The sequence below is a fragment of the Mustela nigripes genome, unplaced genomic scaffold (genome assembly GCF_022355385.1).
Source record: "Mustela nigripes isolate SB6536 unplaced genomic scaffold, MUSNIG.SB6536 HiC_scaffold_1099, whole genome shotgun sequence".
In the NCBI taxonomy this organism is placed as follows: Eukaryota; Metazoa; Chordata; class Mammalia; order Carnivora; family Mustelidae; genus Mustela; species Mustela nigripes.
In genome coordinates this window covers 2,921-8,166 of record NW_026740506.1, presented here as the reverse complement: position 1 = coordinate 8,166, position 5,246 = coordinate 2,921, and the positions used below count along the sequence as shown (strand labels likewise).

At 41.5% G+C, this 5,246-nt stretch overlaps 1 long non-coding RNA gene across 1 annotated transcript; it reads left to right on the top strand.

The window, feature by feature from the left end:
* The first annotated feature begins 66 nt into the window (after positions 1-66).
* LOC132008797 (uncharacterized) lies at positions 67-3,658 on the top strand. Its single transcript, XR_009401722.1, has 2 exons — positions 67-492; positions 2,098-3,658. It is a non-coding gene; the product is annotated as an uncharacterized LOC132008797 (long non-coding RNA).
* Positions 3,659-5,246: the final 1,588 nt, after the last annotated feature.

Below are 5,246 nucleotides of genomic sequence, written 5' to 3'. Positions count from 1 at the left end.
GAAATGGAAACTTATTTGATCATTATGATCATTTCATTATTTTAGCTTGTAAATATCCACATTACTATATGGTTTTATAGCTAATTTGGGACTATCTAATTTGGTTAATTTGGGCATCGCCTTGTGTTTCAGTAAGGGATTAAAATGATGGTAATTCATGGCTGCACGTGGAACTCTGAAAGAAGACCTTGTCCATCCTGAGAAAAGAAAAAGATAACACCACTCAAATATAAACGCAACTGAAACGAGCACTGTAGCGGAACAGGTTCATCCTCCTTTGAGACGAGAACAGCATCTGCAGTCTCCTACAAGAGAGATCTTGTCTATCTTTGTCTCCAGCACACTGAACGATTAATTGTCTTTCTAGAGCAACCCTGGAATGGTCCCCAGCCACGGATTCAGTCCCAGATCTTACTTCTTTGACAACCCTCGAAGATACGATAGTGATGATGACCTTGCCTGGAACATTGCCCCTCAGGGACTTCAGGGAAGGTAAGACCCTGGTTCGTGGTAGAGAGGCACAGTGAGGAGGCTGAGCACGGCACCCATGAAATCGGTTCAGTCCAAGAGAAAAATCCCTGGAGTCGGAGGGAGGGTGAGGCACACAGGAAATGGAGGAGAAGCCCCTGAGAACGAGACAAAGTGTCACCAGAGTAGCGCCCCACTCCCAGGATTCTGCTTCCATAGATGTGTGGCCGACAGGAGGGGTGGGAGCTACTGGGGTTCCCTGCACTCTCCTGTGACACTTCAGCCACCCTCCATGGCCCAGTGGTCATGATGTCCCCTCCTCCTGCCTGTGAAGCTGGGCCTTCAGGGTGAGCAGAGCAGAGAGAAGCAACAAGGGCTGAGCCAGGGCTCCCTGAGCTCCCTCCGCTCTCTGCTTGTGCTCCCAGGATCTGGTGCAGTTCCTGGGCAAGGGAGGCTTCCGGCTGTGTTTCTTGGAAGTGAAAGCTTATTGTTGGTCATCCTTTATACCTTTAAAAGCAATCATTAACATTTTACTATAAACCACCCCCCAGTCCCAGGTGGAATGATACAAGAGAAGATAGCTTGGCTTTTCTGCTCCTTATTATAAACAGTGAATGTCCTTAGAAAACTTTAAAAGAGCTCTGAAAAGAGTCCTTGTTTGGGGACCCAAGAACAGAGAAGCTGGGAGGGTATCCTGCTTTCTCAGTGGACAAGGGTGCAGGGAACCAGAAAGAATGTAAGATGCTGCTTGGGGAAGAGAAAATGCAGCCCTGCACAGACTAAGCCAGCAGATGTGCAGAACACAGAGGTCTGGAAGCAGGCCAGTAAACAAGGACTCCTGAGGTCCAGAGCTGTTCGAACCCTCACCCCAACACTGCTCTCTTACCCAGTTACCCCACTGCACGTCCTTCTGGGGCCCGCGGGAGCAGCCCTACCCTCACATCTGCCCAGGGCAGCCTAGAGCCAAGTGCCCTCTCTCCTGAGGTAGAAGATCCCCCTTCCACTCCCTGCAGGAGGAGAATGAGGAGATGCACATTAGTGAATGCTTACTGTGTATTAAGGTACTGTTCTAAGCACTCGATAGGTATTAACTCACAAAAGCCGAGCGAGGCAGGTACTGAGATCGCTGGTATTCTGCAGGTGATAAAGCTGACACACACAAGTTCTTTTTCCAGACGTACCAGATACGATTTTTTGGCAAAATATTTTGTTACACGTAGTGATTGGTTTATGGTTCTAGTAATACTATGCTTCTGGGCTCTGTGGAGCTCAGTGTTTGTTTGTTTCTTTGTTTTTTTAGAGCGAACAAGCCTGAGTAGGGGCGAGGGGAATCATAAGCAGGCTCTACACACAGAGCCCAAGTAAGGCTTTATCTCTCAAGCCTGAGGTCAGGATTTGAGCCAAAATCAAGAGTTAGATGCTTGATGCTTAACCGACTGCACCACCCAGGCACCCTGAATTCACTACGTAGGTGGATTTGTAGCCACTGCACATGGGCTTCAAGAAGCCACTTTAAAAACTGGGATTGTCTATAGTTTATACAAAATCCCAGTTCTGTCCAACTAAAATAGAGATGTCATTGATAGAAAGTATAGTGTTTCAAGTCACCAAACTATCTCTTTTTTCAAGTTTTGCTCCAGACTACTATGACTGGGGACAACAAACCAACAGCTTCCTGGCATCAGTGGGAACTTTCCAACCAGACCCAGTTTTGGATCCTGACAAACCAGGCCATGGGTAGTATCAGTCAACAATTCTGTGGAAGATTCCTCAGTGAAGACCTTCAAAGAGATTAACTTCATGACAGCTGAATTTTTGTAAGGCACTTTTCCTTAAGAAATCGGACTTGATTTTTGTTATAGGTTTCTAATGGCTCCTAGGACTAAGCAATAATTTAGATTGATAAAATCTTATTTTAGTACTAAAAAGTGAGCCTGGATGCCTTTTTTAGTGGGTATAATTTAAACTTTAAAAAAATACTCTGTACTTTTATAAAGATGTATTTTATATAACTTAAATAATAATGCTAAAATATATACTAGGATTTTTTGAGAATGTTATTGCAATATATGTTTGTAGTTTGCACGGACTTTTATGCATAATCCACTTTAAAAGTCCACAGTACATGGTCTGATGGTTGTTTCAGGCTTTCGGACTAACGTATCTTCAGATCCTTACCTCTTCAGGCCGTGCAGGGGCTGAGCCGGGTAGATTCAAAACTCAGCTGACATCTAGAAAGCCAGTTTCGACTCCAGTGTTAAGTTATACTGTAGCAGATTATCAACAGACTACAGACAAGGTAACAGGGTCCTTCCTTTGAGTTCTTTAAGGTCGAGATGGTTGTTGTCTCAAAGAATTTAAATTTTGACAAAAATGTGGTACTCCTTTGAGCAGGGCCCTGATGTGTACCCTTCAGCCATAAGTGGATCCCTTAGAAGCATGGATAGAGCTAACCCACTGCTAAGCCTCCTCTGCTGTATTCAGAACTTTTGCCTAGTTTTTCAGCCCAGGGAAATCTAGGCTCCGTTACCTCAGTCCTTCCCAGGACGTCACCTTTCCCAAATCACGGACCATTCATTCCAGTCCAGGAGTGCAGGACAGGTTCTCCGCCCTCCATCCGGCAGGCTGTATGCAGTCCTCAGTCTTCCTGCACTTTCCCACGTATTTAAAATAATGGCCTGCATTTCTAAGTAGCTCTGAAATCAGGCTACTGGCAATAGCAGCTTTAAAACGGGAGTTGCTCTCTGGTACCCAGGAGCACGATTCCTGTCCATCGGCCACGTGAAGAGGCACGTTCCAGACGACGGCTTCAGTGAACTCAGCTGGGACTCCAGCCCTGGTGCAAGTCTAAAACCTCCAAGATCTATCCAGGTACCACTGCCTACGATGGGAAACTGTGTCAGGGAGGTTAAATGCTCGTATTTTCCATAAAACAGAAGGTCCTGGAGGAAGGATGGTTACCAGCGAGATGTGACCTGCTCTGCCTAGGAAATCTCACCTTTCGGGACAGGAGGAGGAGGGGCAGACGGACAGACAGTCATGCTCTGCCTTCAGGATGAAGCCCATTGCCAGTATCTCTTATTTCTCATTATGGTCTTCAGAAAGGATTTCTCTCTGGGCATTGATTTCACAGAGATTAAGTCTACTTCTCTTGATGGTGATTAAAATTGCCATCTCAAGTTGTAAAAAATGGCTGTGACTGGGTTTTTCATTTGTACTGAATGCCTTTGTCCTGCGTCATCCAACACAGTAGTGTTCTTGCCTTTCAGTATCTGGAAGAACTGGGGTCACATGTCACTGAAAATAGACTTTCAGAGAAAATTCTAGACTGAAGCAAAATTTGCACTGATTATTTGGGTTGCCTTAAAATATTATAAGTTGTTATTATTCTAAATAGCTTTAAGAACACCCTTACTTGTCATGCTATCTTTGTTACTAGTACTTAGAATTTAAAGGCAGACCAAGCATAGACTTAAAAACTTTAAATCATGCTTTCAGAAAGTACTTCAATTAGGTCATTCAAGGGTAGGTATATTTTAAAAAATACAGTAATAAAAAAAAATCACTCAAATCATCCAATTATTATACTCATGCTGTATCAACACATTATCCTGTTATTACTGGCAGGAAAGTCGCAATAACCAACATTAAGTGATAAAGGCCATAATCTATTTTTATGATAAAGCTGCTACTATTTGAACTATCTTCTTACTGGAAAGGATAAAAATGTTCTAAGAGCTTATTTTTCTCTTTCCCTTTTTAAAAAGTTTTGCTTAAGCACAAGTATTGTAAACACATCTAGAATATTAATAGGATTGTATTAATATTTTTCTCATAGTAAATGACCATGTGTACCCTGTGAAACTTTATAGGTATGGTAGGTATGAAAAGGGAAATTAAAATTTCTTCAATTTCCTAATTGTGTTATAGTGTTAAATAGGTTCACTAACAAAACTTCTCCTTAATGTGAAATATTAAAGGCCCAAAGAAGGCAAAGAAAAGGGATTACTGGTTATAAAACACCGAAAACGTCCTGTTTTAAAGCAAAATAATGAAATTAAAACCTTGGTCAATTGAAAGTTAAAAATATATGGGGAAGAGGCAGTGTCACTGGAAATTTTGTACTAAGTCTGATTCAACACTAAAGGCTGCATAGGAGTATTTCTGGACACGTGCTGGAAATAGGCATAAAAGGGGTCTTCTTCTGCAGGTAATTGTCTAAAAACGCCAACTGATTTGTGTAGATATCTTGCACTGGCTCTTTCTTTCTACAATTAACCCATTTAACTGAGCCACTGATTACAACATCCAGAGTATGTTGTACTCTGTGGACTGTAAGGAGTTTTGTTTTTTTTTTTTTTTACTTTTACAGTACACACATCATGGTTATGCCAATTCTTTCTTGGATGCATCAGGTGTGTTGTTAAAACTATGCTGGTTACCATGTTTAGTGGTGTAGATCATCAGGCACATTCACTAGCGTGTCCCCAAATATCCTCTTTTCTCAAAATCCAATAGAACTGTTCTTTAATTCCTTGAATATTTAATTCCTATTAAGAAGAGAACAAGCATTACTAAATTCCAGAGCATGAAAAGTGCTTAGAGAAAAAGGTTCTCATTTATATTTATATAGTAGATATTACTAGAATTTTTATTTTTCAGAATGAATCTTTTTTTAATAAGGGTAAACTTACATGAGAATTAAATGGGTCTAAATATTTGTTTTTTTAGCATTTCCAAGTGGAGAAACTTTATTAAAAATTCTTCACTTTAGAGTA